This window comes from Embiotoca jacksoni, unplaced genomic scaffold, assembly GCF_022577435.1.
Source record: "Embiotoca jacksoni isolate LCO1_2020_lvr unplaced genomic scaffold, fEmbJac1.0.p SCAF_6, whole genome shotgun sequence".
NCBI lineage: Eukaryota > Metazoa > Chordata > Actinopteri > Embiotocidae > Embiotoca > Embiotoca jacksoni.
This window is the reverse complement of record NW_027185414.1, coordinates 4,661,396-4,678,778: the sequence shown is the minus strand read 5'-3', so window position 1 is coordinate 4,678,778 and position 17,383 is coordinate 4,661,396. Positions and strand designations below refer to the sequence as shown.

The following is a 17,383-nucleotide window of genomic DNA, read 5'->3' as shown; positions in this document are numbered from 1 at the left end:
ATTTGTTTAATTGTTTTAATGATCATCAGCAGCTTAATAAGGTGCTAAACATTTATTCTGTGCTGAGTGCTGAACGTTCTGCAATTTTTTTCCCGTCAGCAAGAGTTGATCAAATGTAAATGCTGTGCTCGTCACTGTCACCAGCCGTCCAATCACAGTGAAGGAGGGGCGGAACAAACACGGTTAATCACCAACACTGTTCGCTGAGTGGCTGAGCAAACACTAATACGAGCCGAGTTCCCAGACTGTTGTTCACAGCAAAGAAAACTGAAGCTGAGCCAGGCTATTCCTCTCTGACCTTTGTGTACCAATTTATCCCACCATTTACTTTCATTGGTGGTGACTGTCCCAGCAGCTACCTGCCCTGTGAGGGGTGCAAGCAGGCCAATGTAGCTACAACTCCAGTCTGCTGTGGCAACTGCAGCCAAAATCAGCATTAGAAGAAACACCAAGACAGGATCCAGAGGCAGGCCCGTCCTGGATCATTTTACACTGAAGATTATGTACTTTAGCTAAAGGTCTCTTTCGGGGGGGGACGCTCACTGTTATGGTTTCCGATACAGCGTTACTGTGATTTATTTGTGCGTTCACAGGCAGGAATGTGCTACAAAGGATATCACTTATAGCACACAGGGAAAACCCCGCCACCTTCCGAGTCCCCGACCCAGACAGTGCAGCGGTCCTTACAGGAGGGCACAGTGTGGATGATGCTTTCCATCGATGTCACTGCACATTACAAACCCCATTCCCTTCAGTGAGTGTTGTTCTCCCAGTTTGTAGATGGCGTTTCTACACGTGAGGAAGTTTACAAGGTCTGGGCTCTTTTCTTTTCTGGTCCTCGGTAATGAATCCCATCTCCTGTGTGTCGAATCACAGTGCAGAGACATGGAGTGATCTGAGGCGGATGTTGAGATGATGATGGGGGAGGAAATGCCACAAGTAAGAAATGAGGGAGGAGGACATTGACAGGAGGAGGAGGATGGTTTAGAGACAGGGATGAAGGTTACGCCGTTCCCTCTTGGGACTCTGGTGGGAGGAACACAGGAAATGGAGCTCAGTGGAGGTCAATGGCCTCTTGACACACCCGGACAAGAGACCGGCCATGTGTGCATGGATGTGTGTGTGTGTGTGTCCTGTCATTGTGATGGATGCCTCTCACTGATGTGGCTCATACAGTGTTACAATTACAGCATGCTGTACTCATCAACCACGCTGTAATTGATTTATTTATTCAGTAACGGTCACAGTCACAGCCAGATCAAACACTTGGCTGGTTGTGTTGTGTGTGAGGGTGTGATGATGGATTATACTGAGACACATTAGCATGATAAGGCCAACAATAAAACACATTTTGGAGTGGAGCCGCATCCATCTTTTTATATATATATATATATATATATATATATATATATATATATATATATATATATATATATATATATATATATATATATTGTTGACCTATTGTTGAGGTTTTTGGTTTTGTCTTTTCAATGTGTTGCAGATTTTCAGCTGGTTCTGTAATGTTTGAGGTTTTAAGATATTTTTATAAGGTGTTCTTTCCATAAGCTTATTGTGTTGTTGTTTTTTACATCCCCAGTAAAGGCTCTTTCCATACTACCCTAATTCATTCTTTTCCTTCCATTTTTTTCACAATACAACCAAGAAATTAAGACAATTTAATCTTTGAAGATTAACAATTTCCTAAACTTCAAAAATACTATTATGATCTTGGTGGTTTTGTTTCGGTAAATTAAACAAAACCCATCTTTTCCCAGCTTCCTCCCAAAGCTGTGAAGGTGTTGCCCCGCACGTCTCCTTTAGTGTTAGGGTCGAATTGCATGTGTGTGTGTGTGTGTATTCTTTTTAACTTGTGTGAGCATACACATGTGAAGGTGTTAGTGTGGTGAGCGTGAGCACCTCCTTCTCTGTTTATTTGCTCTGCCAGCCCACTTCCAGGACTTGAGGGCCTCGGGGGAAACATCAGATCTGTGGCCTAACAGAGGAGGCTTTGACCAGGAGCACAGGAGGTCTGAAGCACTTCCACCAGAGTACAGGCTGACATGCAGTCCTTCTCCTCTGGGTTATCCCTCACCTCATGAGAGAAAACATCATTTTGCCTGCTGTTCTCCCATCCTGGCACTCACAAAAAAAGAGAAAACCTTTAACCTTCTGTCCCTTGCTCTTATGTCAAAATGTGAATGCGATATTTCAGTTGGAAGATTAAATAACCCAACATAATGATATTTATTTCTCGGACAAATAAACCTATTTTCCAAAATGTTGCACTACTTCTGTAGAGAAATCTTTGAGATTAGATCAATTTGTGAGTCATCTCGTTGGTAGGTTTAATAAAAGTGTTATGAATAAATCCCATTCTCCCTATTTGTTCACTTATACAAAAACAAAACCTCAGACACCACAGACCAGATCATCAACTAAATCTAGTCATTGAGCATCTCACCACTTCATTGGGACATTTTGTAAATTGCCCCTCATTGTTTCGTCATGTGTGATTTCCTGGGAACTGCTAACCAGATCTCAAATGATTCATTTCCACATTTCATGGCAGATTGTTAAATTAAGTGCTGCGGTTTTCGGACAGAACCAGATGGGTTTGTAAGTGCTCGGCCATCAGGGAGCGGAGAATTTATAGGGCAACGTGCAATAGTAGCTTGCTTTTAATTTGCTTCAAGAACGCTAAAGAGATGTCACCGTTTGCCTCAGTCATTCCCTCAGTTTTGGTTGCCTGTTTCTTTGCTTCATACTCGGCCACTCACACCTGCGTCACTTTCCTGTCAGTCGCATCACCTGGTTCGCCACCTCTCTGCTCACCTGCCTCCACTTCACTCATTTGTCCTTGTGCACTTCACCACTGCTGTCCTGCCAATTTACAGCCATTACAACCCAATAAAACTATGAATCTTTCAAAAATGATTACATATTGAACACATCAGAGATCATAAAACAATAGTAAATTACTAACATTCCTGTTAGGTGATGACGGACATTCACCAGCTTGACCACATATGTAAAATCTAAATGGCTACTTTTGTAAATGGAAAAACTATTAAAACCTAATAAAGTGATGAAATCGAAGTCCAAGGATGAAAATTATAAAAGCCTTGAGAGTGGTTCAAAATTGCCAACAAAATCACTTGAAAAAAATAGATCATCAGTGGATGAAAAATTCATTCATTAAGTAATAATCCACCGAGTTGGCACTTCAAATTATCTTTGCAACAGTTTTACATTTCACTCTTTTATAATGGTGGTCTACAGCAAAGCCGTACACCACGAGGGATTTTTTTGTTTTATCACTACGAGTAGCTACTGGGACAATCTGACAGCACGAATGAGTGGCAGCAACATGACCTGCTCTCTTAATCCATACATAATTAACTCTTGAATTAGCTTCCGGAACAAAAACACTCCCAGTCATTTGGACTGTACTTGTCAGACTATGAATTATAACAGTGCTGGAAGGACTAATGATGATGAAAGGCCCGTGTCCTGATGTGTGTGTCTCAGGCTGACAGAGCTCCCCCTGTGGTCTGCGGTCTCTGAGCTGCTTCGCTGCATATATGATTTGCTCTGTCCGAGTCTACAGGGATCTCCTACCTGACTGCAAGGAACAGTTGGATGGAGAACATATGGAAAGGGACGTAATGGAAGCATTTGGGAGTTTAAAATGCTGCTAGAAATAAAAATCAGGCCACTTTTTCAGCTTGATTGCAGTGAGTTTGGGGGTTCCTGACTTCTATGCACATCCACCTGCTAATGTAAGTGTATTCATTAGTATTGGATATAAATTCCAGTGGACACGTCTTTCTGTCAAATAAACAGATATTTAACAGATGGCCTTTTAATGTCTGTAATGACTGTAATGTTTCAGACCAAGAAACACTTTGATTTACTCGCCGGCCCGCTGATACCAGATGTTAGTCACTCCTATCCACATCGTGAAAGTATCTGGGACGTCACAATAAATGTTGCAAGACTGCTATTTACCAAAACAAAGTGTTTCCTTCATTATGCATTGTATCACTTTTTGGCATTAAATACTGGCATAAATATAAGTCAAAGAAAACCCAGCTGTGCACGGGCAGAATGTATCTAATAGTGTGTGATGCTTATTTTTGCTTAGATGCTTGGATCATATTTCACATATTAATGGCAGGAATTCAGATACAGGAAAAGTGAGGAGGGTAAGCAGGGACCGAAGTGGGATGGCCAAGTGCTCGATAAGGGTGAGAGAGAGCAGCTCAGCAGTGAGGTCAGGCTAACGACAGATCCCCCATAATGATGTGTCTGGTTCAGTTTTCATGCCAGAAAGGAAAGATGTTTTTTCAAGGAGGACCTTTTACTAAAAATCCCATCAGAGACTGTAACCGAGGCTCAAAGTAATGGACTGATAACACTGAGAGGGTCTTCCAGTTCTTCTAAATGGCTTTGTAACTGCTTTGGACAATCCTGGGGGTATCGCAAGATTTATAACCGTTTTCAGTCGTAACTCCCCAGCTGTTAAACTCCACACCCCTTTATATTCTCAATTTTGTTTCATGAGACAAAGCTTCATACACTCAGACCGGTGCACCCCACTCGGTTTGTCAGCTTCAGACAACACAGCAACAACAACGCCGTTCCAGTCTGTTATCAATTGGCTGGTGATTTGTTTGGTTGAGGTATTAACAGTGACAGCGCAACCATAAAAAAAAAAGTATAAATGAGCTAATCGAGAGCAGACTGCTTGCAAAAAAACAGCCATTGTGCTTGTCCAAAGGGCCGTTCAGGTGCGCGCTAATCAGAAAAGGATGGAAGATGATGACGGGTTTTTGGGGAGGTCTGACTGTGGTCTACAGCCCTACGAAGACAATTATACCTCCATTAAACACAGGAAGCACAACAGAAAAGGCCTCGTAAACGTTTTCTCTAAGTAAATGAAGACAGAGGACAGTGGTAAGTGCCTCTCACTGCAATGAAACGGCAAAACTCGTGGTGTACGGCCTTGCTGAAAGAATCCTGTTTCGACTCCAAGTGTGAGAAAAATGAACAGGTTACTGTTCCCACAGCTCGGGGTTTGTTGATCACCGTCCAAAGTACACAGAGAGTAAAACGCCAAAGGGAGAGCAGAGAGTGATAGTTTGAATAGGATGCCCCTGCGGACTTCTGGATGCTATGCAAACAATCCGTAAGTGGATCGCATTCAGTCGACTATTTGTTTCCACTTGATGAGATTTCACAGAGCGCAGCGAAGAACACACGTATATTATATGTACATATGCACACATGTTTACAGTTTATCAATGTTTCCCACTCATGACTACAATATATCTACAAACTAAGACAACATTGGCAGACGTCCTTGTGCATAGAGGATGATCTCACTTGTGTGAACCTGCATGTGCACGCGCACACACACACACACACACACACACACACACACACACACACACACACACACACACACACACACACACACACACACACACACACACACAGAAAGGCAGATACACACATTAAAACTGAAGTCCAGAAATCTACAACAACACACACAATCATGTTCACATACTCGTCGTAAACATATGTTCAAACACACACAACACACACCGGCAGATGCATCTGGTCCTCGTTACCCGTTTCAGAGCAAAACTTAAACCAGCTTCCACTCAGTCAGAGGTTTCCTGCTTGTTGACTGATTTCAACACCTGATTTCACTGTTGTTTGTCCATTTCTGTCCCTAAAAGACAAACCTACAGGACCTGCTGGTGAAATGTAAGTTGTATTATTAATGAGAAATGACCAAAACAGCCATTTTTTTGGTGACAATTTTAGATTAAAACAATTATGTTACAAAATGGTCTTCAAAGGTGGTGAGAGATGATGAAACTGTCTCAACACATAGATGACTGCAGATTTTCTCTTTCAGTTGCAGATTTTTTTTTCCAGCAACCGTGGCGTTATAATGAATTGTTTTATGGCTTGTAAGGGGGGGACCTCTGACTGCAGCTCCCAGCAGGCCCCGAGTGTTCAGCCCTGCAGCACACCATGTCGAACACACGGGAGAGAGAACATGTGGACATGCACACGTCTGCTTCTCATCACCTGCTATAGAAAGTAGCCCTCTGTCTTTGCAACCAGATACAGATGAGTAGATGTTCAGCAATACCTTCTGCCTGTTTCTCTCCTCTTCACTGCATTTGTTTTTACACACACTCTCACTGTGCTGTCTTCTTCCCTGCAATAAATTATGGTAACCTGTGCGGTAAAAACGGTTAAATGCCAAATGCACCCAAGCTCAGTCGTCACCTTTATGATGTGCCAACAACAAGGTCTTTCCTGCTTGAATTACTGCAGATATTGGCTTCCCCACATTTCTCTACTTCTGCACTACAACCTCTCTGAGTTTTGTGACTCTGTTTATGTTCTCACTGTACTCTGTAAAGGTACAGTACCTACTGTAAATGTTCCTACTAGATTCTGACAGATGTGCATGAAAACAGGCCTTTTTCACAGAATAAAGTTTGACATGTCACAGTAAGAAAATCACAGGTGTAGATAATCCTGTCACATTTAGCTGCCTCAGGTTAAGGGTCCTGGTATCGTGCATATTGTGCATCACCTGTTCCCTGTTTTCCTAATCTAGCACATCTGCACTCACTCATTCATCAAGGCTCAGTGTATATACTTATGTCAGACACTACACCTTTGTTGGATTATCAATACGATAAGTTAGGTTTATACCTGTGCTGGGTTCATTGTGTTTTGGACTTTTGGCTTTTTCCCTCATGTTTTTTCCCAAAATCCTGGACTTTGTTTGTACCAATTGCACATTTGGGTTCTTTTTTTCTGTGAATCATGACACACCGTAATATAACACAGCCCAGTTAAACCTAGATTTTAAATGGACTTCCAGAAAATTTTAAATAAAAATACGTTTATGTTCAATACTGTTCTATGAATATTTGTCACGTCCACTAATTTAATATACATGACACATCAAAATACAACAGTTGATCAGGAAACATTCATGCTATGTAAAATCTATAACATTTCTGATGTATCTGATCCAAGAAGGAAACCAAAGAAGTAGGGGACGGAGGAATGAAGTAATAGCAGACAGAGAGACTCATTAACAAGAGTGAAGGTGATTCAGAGATTGAGTAAGAGGGAGAGTAAGAGAAAGTACAGACTGAGGAAATAAGAAAACAGACGAAACAGCATGACAAAACATTTGGGAGGAGGAAGAGAGGAGAGACAAAAAACAAAGCAAGACAGAGAGTGCAGAATGGATCAATATGTAAATGAAAAAAGAGAAAAACTGAGAAAGTGACAGTAATGGTTTTGAAATGTAATGAATGAAAGGAAAGAGTTTGAAATGAGAGGGAATCTTATGTGGTTTTATACTGCCCGGATCTGCTGTCCTCTTCCGGGAACATCTGATTCACCCTGAGCGTCTCGGCAGCAGATCCTCACTCACCAGTCCACCACATGTCCTCATCGACTGCAGGTGGGAAGCCAATTACAAGAGAGAGCGCAAGAGAAACACTCAGCAGCTCCGACTTCCCCTTTCTGCGCTTTTTATAGACCTTAACAGGAAAATACCCCACCGAGGAGAGAGCTCAGACGGCCAGAGTGCAGCTTAATTTCATTTGGATCAAAACAATACCTCTCCTTTCAAAGTCATCCAACACCTACTTCGCTTTACTTTCTAACCTTTTCATCTCACCACCTTCCTTCAGTTCTCCTTGTGGAGCAAATGTAAACAAAAAGGGGAAAGATGAGACTAATCAAAGACGCCGAGCTGGCTTTGCTCGTCCAGGACTCCTTAAGACTATCGCAGTATGAATGCTTCGAAGATAAACCGCACTACAGCGTCTTATTTATCCTAAACAACCAAGAGGCCCCTGTTTGGTATATTTTAATACAATTATCCTCAATAAAGAATATGACGTTTGTTAGTGACCCTGGAACCACCAAGTTTGTTTCAATAACAATAAAAATTCATAATTAGATATATACTGAATGGTCCTGATCTCAGCTGGTCTATTATCATTGATGAGCCCAAATGAAAAGGATGGATCATCGCGTACAAAAGTGCATCAGATGGAAACATTTCTCCACACTTTAAAGAAACTATCAGAGTTGACAAGTCATTTTCAAAGACAATTTAAACAATTAAGTTTATACCAAATTTAGACAAAGTATTGTATATGAAGCAAAAATCCCTGCATTAAAAAGATAAATCTCCATTTTTCAGTCAGCATATTAAGCGGCCTCATATGAAAAACCAGCGAGGTTGAGAAATAAAACAATAGCAGATGTATTTTCTTAATTACAGTACTATCATGATTCTTTTTTACTTGTGATCATTGGGACAAAACTGAGCAGGAAAAAGGTTTTTGATATCAAGAATGTGTTAAGAGAGTTCTGTGTTCAATGTTGTGTTTTTAATCATTTATTTGAAGTTGACAGCAGTTGAACGATGATTCATGTTCACTCACGTCTTTCTCCTATTTCATACCTCTCCTCTCTCCTCCTGCCTCCCACTCATCCCATTTATCCAATCAGTGCACATGTCAGACCTTGTATTACATATAATAAGATCCAAATACAGCGATCTTCCCCCGTTGTCCCTCTTGCTCGTCTCACAGGCTCCCACCACCACCCCAACTCCACCGGCTGCAATCACACTCTCCCTGGTATCTGAGTCTGCGTCGAAACCTTTGAATTCATATGTCAAAACTTCCATAAATCTTGTCTAGTTGAACTATAATATGTCTCTGGTTTCATGTCTTTATCTATCCTGTTAAGTAAGTGTCTTATTGGCCATGTTCACTGTCATGTCAATGTTTGCTATAACAAAATATCCCTGTTTATTCTACTATCTAATGTGCTGCCTGCTCCTATTTTCTTAACTGCTGTTTATTCTGTTACCATTTTTATTATACTGCATTTTATACTGAATGAGCCCTCAAATTGGCCTGTTTAACATTCTTGACTTATGTTCCTTAATACTTCACCACTACCATTGGGGCTTCAGTGTGTAAGAGTCTGTATGTATGAGTGAGGCTCGTAGGTTTCAAAGTATGTGCAGAGACCATATGATCCAGAGTTGAGGTGAGAGACAAGTCTAGTGCAGTAAATCCAAAAGAGATGATAGGGAGCTTAAAACTCTGAGATAACATTAATCTATCTCTTGTGTTGTAGTGAATGTGTCACAGAGCAAAGTTCAAACACACATGCATCATATGCACACAGCCTGGATCTTAGACAACAGCTATCAGCAAGTTAATCATTCGTCGCAGCCAGTCAATCAGTCAGTCAACGAAGTGGTCGGTCAGTTTGGCATCCGTCTGTGAAGTCTGGGAGTCGTTCACCCTGAGAGCAGCCGCTGCATCCCCCAGCTCAGTGTTATTTCAGAGGTTTAACTGCTGAAACTCTACCCGGCCTCATCCCTCAGAGGGACCACGACACCAGAGACGCTCCCCTATGGCCTCATCTCACCACAACCCAGGACACAGAGGTCCTGAGAGGAGGAATTAACAGGACACAAGTCAGAGCTGCTGGGTCAAATCAAGACTTACTGAAGTGGTTCCTGTCGTACTTACTTACTGATTAGACAGATCACTTCTGACAAGGACAAGGACACGATCAGTTTCTCAACACTAACCTCGCTGAACTTCTCTGGTTAGTGAAAGCTGTCAAAACTATGCAGTTATATGCTGCTCAAAACAACATTTCAGATGTATGAAGCTTGTTGTTTAATACATTTGACCTGACCTCAAACTCTACATTAATGCTCAGGCTACTAGACGGACGCCTGGCTTCTAGAGATGGAGTCCAGGCCCGCAGCTGAGTCAGTCTCGGGCGGGTCTCGTTAATGACCACTTTAAATGTTTCTGTGTGACACACAGGGCAGCTTGTGGGCGGGATGTGAGTTGTGAAGGTGGTTGTACTTGAACTTGAGAAGGAATCTACGCCTCTTACAGAGCACTTTGACAGTTTTCATGCATGTAAACACTTTCACCTCATTCCTCCTGACCAAAAGATACAGCAAACAAAAGAAACACGCTGAACTTTTGTCTGGCAGGAAGTTCAAATTGTTCTATAAATATGCACCATTGCGTGACCTTTAAATCCGCAGGGTGACCACTCTTCAGGCGTTTCGTGACAGACTTTCATGTCTGTGGCAAAAATATATTACAGGAAGTGGAATCATCTGGGGGCCACACCTGTCTGTACCATAGGTTGTATATAAAAGTGGACGTAGCTTCCGGGTCAGAAAAATGAGGCCAATGCAGAAGTGCCTTAAACTGCAACCACTGAGTGCCACTAGAGGTCGGCTCCAAAAAGCCTCCGGCTCCAAAAAGGCCGGATATGCTCTATAGACTTACATTGAACAAGTCTCATAAAATTCTCAGTCAATACAATTTCTCCATGAGTTGTTTCAGTTTTGTCAGCTTAAGTCGATCCTTCTTATTAGTTTTCTGGCGGTCCATCTGAAAATAATCCCGTCATTAATTAGAAAATAAGCTTCAAAAAGCTGTGTTTTTGGGGGAGTGTCTGTTTGATTGACAGGCCTGTGGTACAGTCAGGTTATGGTTGGCAGTGGGTGGGAAGGAGTATCCCCATGTTCCCAATCAGTCAGATCCACCACTCGCTCCCACCAGCTCGTCAAAAATATGGTCACTACCGACTCCAAACTGCTCCAAACTAACAAGATGGCGCCGGGCAAAATCTGAACTCAAGGCTTCATAACGGCCGTTCACAAACAAATGGATGATGTCACTGCTGGTTGCCGCTTGGTCTGCACACAATTTTGTACCAAAACCAGAAAATGTTTAGCTACTTCTCTGCATAACGGAAAACTTGACTGGGGGCACTTGATGAAAAGTCAGGGGACTACTGAATTTAATGTCAATGAATCCAGCAGTTCAGCCTGGAGTAAAGTGAACAACCCGCCATCAGACTGACTTCAGAACGAGGCCACCAGCGTTGCTGAAAACCACTTGGATGGATCATTATTTCAATAAAATGGTATTTTAGGACACATATACATTGTTTTAAATCAAACACTGGTCTTTGCATTTTGGCAATGGAAAGCGAATGCAGCTAAAGTACATCTGATATGAGACGCATGTGAATGCCAGGTGTAACGGGGCCGCTGCCTTCTGAACAGCAGTCGGCAATCACGTATCCACAGATGCAAACCCTGCATGAGTCGTATAATGAGTCAAGACAGGAAGTGGCTGCGGTTACAAACCTAAGGTTGACTGAAACTGAAGCTCACATTATTAAAGATTGTATTATGTGTCTAACCAGTGGAGCTCTTTTTCTACAGTATTTAGGTTCAAAAGATCAGAAACAGTAACGATTAAAGTGTGTGTACTGGAGTGTGTGTATGTTCCTACACTTCTTACCTCATTAAAGCCAAACATTACATCAAATACCGCCAGGAGTTAATTACTTTTCTGGCTTGCTGTTAGGTCCTCCATGCCAATAATTAAAAGCCGTACTGTCTAGTAATGATTGTAAAGATAAAGTCAGGTCAAACACATATTTCAAGAGTGCATGTGTGGAAAGCGAGTGAAAGAGTCCCTCTGTGGAAGCTTTTCAGACAAATGAAGAGTAAATTTGAAGGCAAAAAAATGTGTGGAAGTGGCCAACAGTGAAACAATGTTAGAGACCCCCACATATATGCATCACAGGCAAAACTTCAGCCAAACTGACCAAAGTCTGTGTGACTCAGACTTGAGATATTCTTGGAGGCAAAGTGAAGAAGCATTGATTGTAAACATGCATTATTTTTTATCTCTGCATTCCAGCCCAAACCACATACCAACTCCTCTGTCCTTACTTTACTAGTTCCTCCCCCTAATGGATTAAACAATTAATCTCGCCGTGACAGAAAATCTTATCTAATATGAAAATACTTATAACAAGCATTTCTTTTAATAGTCATTCAGCATTTGTAAGTCATGACCCAAAGTAGCAGTTTTTACTGATAGCGGCATGTAATCCATTGCAGTTTTATCTTGTTGCTCTCTTCATATAAACATCCTGCTGCTGCTGCTTTAACAGTGTCTTAACCCTCCTGTTGTCCTCAGGTCAAAATGACCCACAGCTGTGTTCAGCCAAGTTCTATTTTATTTCTATATTTTTATATTTTTTGGGATCATTGGTCATCATTCTTTAAAGAAACCCTCACAGCCTCCTTGTCACCAATGATCCCAAAAAATATGAAAATAAAATAGAACTTGGTTGAACACAGCTGCGGGTCATTTTGACCCGAAGACAACACGAGGGTTAAACCCAGATTTGCAGTTAAAGGAGTGTACAACGTTTCCCAGAATTTGTCAAGACTGTATTTGTAATTGTTTTCTTTTGAGTGACAAACTCCTGTATCCGTATCAGTGTTTCCTTCCTGCGCACGGCAAAACGTGACACTGACAGGATATCCTCGAGTGGACTGACAGGTGTATTACACACTCTGGTGTGACACTTGGTTAATTAGTGAGTGCTGCTGTTCAGACAGTCACTCAAGAAACCAACACTGTTTGTTGGGTACAGAGTATGATGCAGTTCAAGGCTTCAATGCAAAGTAATGCTTCGTGTATGATTTGTTTGGTCTGGTATACATATTTGACTTAAGCATCTTCTTGTTTGAGTTTTAAAAGCAAGACACAAATGTTTTATGTGCAAATGGAAACAACAAAAAAGTTCATCTTCTCACTACACTTACATAAACCATTATGATCCCCTGCCCTCTGTGAGATGATGTAGAGGATGATAACTCTTTATGAACTTCGAGGATATGATGGAACAGAAAACTATAATGATCCCACTGAGATTGATGGAAAGTAGCTTAAAGTATGGAAACAATTAAGATGAGTCATGTCTCCAGGACATTTGTCACCATCCCTGACTTTAGTCTGAGCTCACAGCCTGCAACATGATGTTAAGAGTGTTATCTATTGAGCCCTGCAGGGTATTTAAACCAGAGCATGTCAGTCACGTGAAGGAATGGTTTACAGTTTAGTGTTTAGCCCATCAGTCCTCTATCAGACTCCACAGCTGAGAGTGTTTAGAGAATGAGGGCAGAAAATTAACTCTCATCATCATAAAACCTGCTGTAACTGCCAGCACAGACACAGAGAAACATCATACCGACTTAAACATAAACACGGAAACTCACACAGACTCACATCACTCAGATTCTGCGTAGGAACCATGTATATTTGGCTTGGCACGGGTGAAATCTGACCTCCAGAGGAGACAGATTAAGAACATGAAACGAGAAGAAACAATAGAAATGTAGAAATCGAGCTGATTCACCCTCTTCGCTGTGAAAACCACGGCGGGTGGTGGTGTTGGTAAGAGGGTGGGGAGGGGGAGGGGGGGATGCTGCGGCTGTCCGGTCTTTGTTTAGATGGTGAGAGCAGTGAGGGTTTACTTCTGCACAACACCACAAAACCCTCTGAGAAACAGACATTACATTTACATTTTAGGCATCTAGCAGACATCCATAGAAAGGCTCCCGCAGAGAAACAGAAGAAGACAACTACATAAAAAGAGTGGGAATAGAGCTGACAACAATTTGTGTCCATTTAATGGAAGAATTTACTGTTCGGAAAAATAAATCATCTCAAGAAAGTGTTCAACGTTTGTTAAACATCCATCGATTATCATAAAATCTCACAAGCAGCTCATGTTAAGTGCGACCATAATTTCATAGCTTTAATATTCCTCACTGTTTTGACAGCAACTAAACCCACTCTCTTTGAGAAGGTGTGAATTTTTCCAAACATTTAACATGTCGTCTTCAATAAAATCTCGAGGGCTATCAAACGTTCCCAGATTATTTGAATACGTGAGATTTGTGCCAAGTGAAGAAATAAGAGAAGAGAATCAGAGATTACTGGAAAATGTCTGGACACGGCTGTGTTGTATGTAAAGACTGTAAAGACTGTTGGACTGACCAGGTCTGGGTCAAACACAGTTTAAAAAATTCAATAGTCCAATCTTAGTTTAGCAACAGCAACTAGGCTCGTCAGGTCTGTCAAGCTTTGGATTTCTCCACATGTGCTGCGGTTCACATGGGGTTGTAGGAAAAACAACACTCGGTATTCAAGGAGCTCATTTTAATTACTCTTCCAACACCAAAGACACATTTGCTAAAAAAGAAATGGCTTATACAGTGTGTTTGTAACATAAGAAGATGTTATTAGCTTATCATGCTAATTGCTTACTACATTCGATGGTAACCAAGCCTGATTCCCGAGTCCAAAGAGTACATAATCAACTGACTATGTATGTGGGTTAAAAGTTTATGTTTAAAAAATAGAAAACTTGTTCACTACAACCATATAGTTTTTCCCAATCGATGCTATAAAAGTTCATGATTGGCAGTTTTTTTGTGCTCTGAATTGGACATTGGAGAAAATTACATTCCCCTTCTGCTCCTGAGTTGTTGAATAACGGACAGGAAAGTGTTCTTTCAGAGCATTTTCATGCTACAGTGAAGTTGACCTTTGACCTTTTGGATGTAAAATGTCATCACTTGATAATTATATCCAATCAGACATTTGTGTGACCTTTTGTCATAATTAGTGTGTGAATTCTTGAGCTATGACCCCACATGTGTTTTGTAAGGTCACAGTGACCTTTGACCTTTAACCAACAAAATCTACCCTGAAGTCCAAGTGTACAACATTTGAAGAAATTCCCTCAAAGTGTTCTTCACATTCATGATCATGGGACGAACAGATGGACGGACAAACAAATGAAAAACATAATGGCTTAGGCCACAGCTGGCGGCAGCGCGGTGACATAATTATATGTAATATCAATACAAAAGGGACCCATTCCAGGCCATACATCCATTACCACATTAGCCATTGCCAGCTCCACTGGTCCAGTCCAGCAGATGGTGACAACGTGACATAAAAGGAGCGGTTAATACCGAGGTGGTTGATAGGTTAAACTGTCGGCTGCTGCCACGAGTTATATGCATATTTGTATTGTTTTAATTTCACAGAAGTAGGCCTTTATTCTTATTAAGAATAGAAGCAGAAAAGAACAACCAAGTCAAAATTATATTTGATTATGTTTCTGAAAAATGTATGTTAAAATGTATTTCATGCTTGAATTGAAATAAACTTATTTTTCTTCCATTTAAATTTGGTTTGTTTTCAAATTTTTCCTTCTGCATGGTGAGAAAACAGATCTGAGATTTTGTGTTTGCTGTGGGTTCTCCCAGGTTTAAAGGCTGAGTAAATGTCCACTATGGTCCTTTATAGTTGGAGGAGTCACCAAATGCACCAAGCTTGACAACAATGCTCGTGTGTAAGCAGAAGCCATCAGTGACTGTAGCCCCATCCAAGTGTGAAAGTCACCATCCGCCACTGATTTTAGCAGAAAGCCTGACAGGCAGAGCATCAGTAACTTTATTAATGTGGAGAATTTTTCTGGGTAAAACCCATAAGCTCTTCAAATCTGGACCACGGACAGTGAAAACAAGACGAGTTCAAAACTACCACATGGATGGACTGCGTATGAAACGCTACAAGGCTTTTAATTTGAAACGGATACACAGAGTCACGGCATTCGGACGACCAGTAGTGTAACGTTATCACTCGGCAGACATACAGAATTTGCATTTATAGGATTGGATCCACTGATTTACTTCCGCCAAAAACAGTCATTCAGATAGCCTCAACCCTACAGTAAAAATGTCCCATCTGTCCAAACAGATAGAAATGTGTGACGGCCGACAATATACTGCTCTCACGAAAACTGAACTGGAAGTAGCACAGTAGACCAATCTGCTCTCCCCTGAAGTCAACTGCGAAATCTATTTGATCCAAGTCGGTGCTGAACGGAGCTCAAACAGAAACATGGCAAGGAAACTACAGCCTCATCTAATCCACCTCCTCCAGCAGCACGTATCTCTTACAGAGACAGAAATTAAACAAGACTCAGAGTCGGTTGCAGTCTAACCTTGAACAGATCACATGGTCTGGCCTCACACCAGACCTGGTGCCTCATTTATTAAAGGATCTTCTTACGCTTACGCTAAGAAAAACCCAAACCAAACTTTGGCTTCAGAGGAAAATTATCTAAATGTCAGAATGAGTGATTTACATAGATTTTTTTTTCTTGTTGTATGTGATGTATCATGAGCTGAATGTCTTACAACCTGCCGTAATGTCTGCATCGAATAATTTATTACTTTTAATCTTTGTTTCAAGATGCTTATAGGATACGATATTAAACATGTTCATAAATCAAACCCCCTGAGACTGTACGTAATTGTGAAAGAAACGCAAGAAACGGGCCAATTTCTTCAAGTAATGTGTCATACCTTTAAACCTCTGCCCCATATTCTCCTCTTATATCACCTTCATTGTTCTGAATTGGACCTTTTTCAAATCACGTAAAAAATAGTCTCACTATTCACTGATGATTCGATGGTTTAACGGTGGTGTTGTACTATAAAGACCTGGCTGTCCCTCTGAATGGATACAGTGCAATATAAATAACTAATCACATCCTCTCCTGTCGGACTATTTCTACTTTTTAGGTTATGATGCAGGCCCTACTCCCTGAGGGGGATGCCTTCCCTAAATGTTTTCGCTCTGGACCCAAACCGAGAAAGTTCAAGTTCACGTTGTGTTTTATTGTCACAGAGCCAGGGTGGTGGAAATCAGCTCAGTGCAGATGGAAACTGAAGGGCAAAGAAAGTAATAACAACGCTGCTAAAAACTAAAATGATTCACTTCTTCTGTTGTATGGTTATCAAACATAATGAGAAATGCAAAGTAATGAAATAAAAACCCTCATATTGACTTTTTAAAGTGTAGCTGCTGCTGGTTGATAAATGATGACACACGAGGTGGAATACAAAGTTCCAAGACTGTTCCTGTAGTGCACGAACAGAGAGCAGCACAGTTATGCACATGGAGCTGAGGAAGCAACAACAGGTGCGGACACGTTTGTGATTTTTCCATTGAGTTAAACAGAGAGCGAACATCTTATTTTGTGTAAAACTCAGAAAACTGGCAACGGAGACTCTTGAAATGTTTCAGAAAATCTTTGGCAATGAAGCAGTGAGTTTCAAGAGACATCACTGTTCAAGACTGAAAATGGTGCATCATATAAGGAGGGCAATGTGATGAGTTTTTTCTTTGACATTCACAAGGTTGTGTACCTTGAACTCATCCCACAGGGTCAGACTGTTACTGTGATGTTCCGAGATGTCTGAGGGAAAACATTCAGTACAAACAACCTGAACTGTGGTCCGATGGCCGTTGAGTTCCCCTACATGAAAATGCATCTGCTAACAGCAGTGTCTCGCCCTTAACAACACAATCAAACTTTG

At 41.2% G+C, this 17,383-nt stretch overlaps 1 protein-coding gene across 1 annotated transcript in view; it reads right to left on the bottom strand.

Annotated features, from left to right (window-relative positions):
* The window catches only part of LOC138213027 (collagen and calcium-binding EGF domain-containing protein 1-like), a 34,781-nt gene that overhangs the window by 14,715 nt on the left and 2,683 nt on the right, over window positions 1-17,383 (bottom strand). The gene's annotated exons all lie outside the window — the stretch shown is intronic.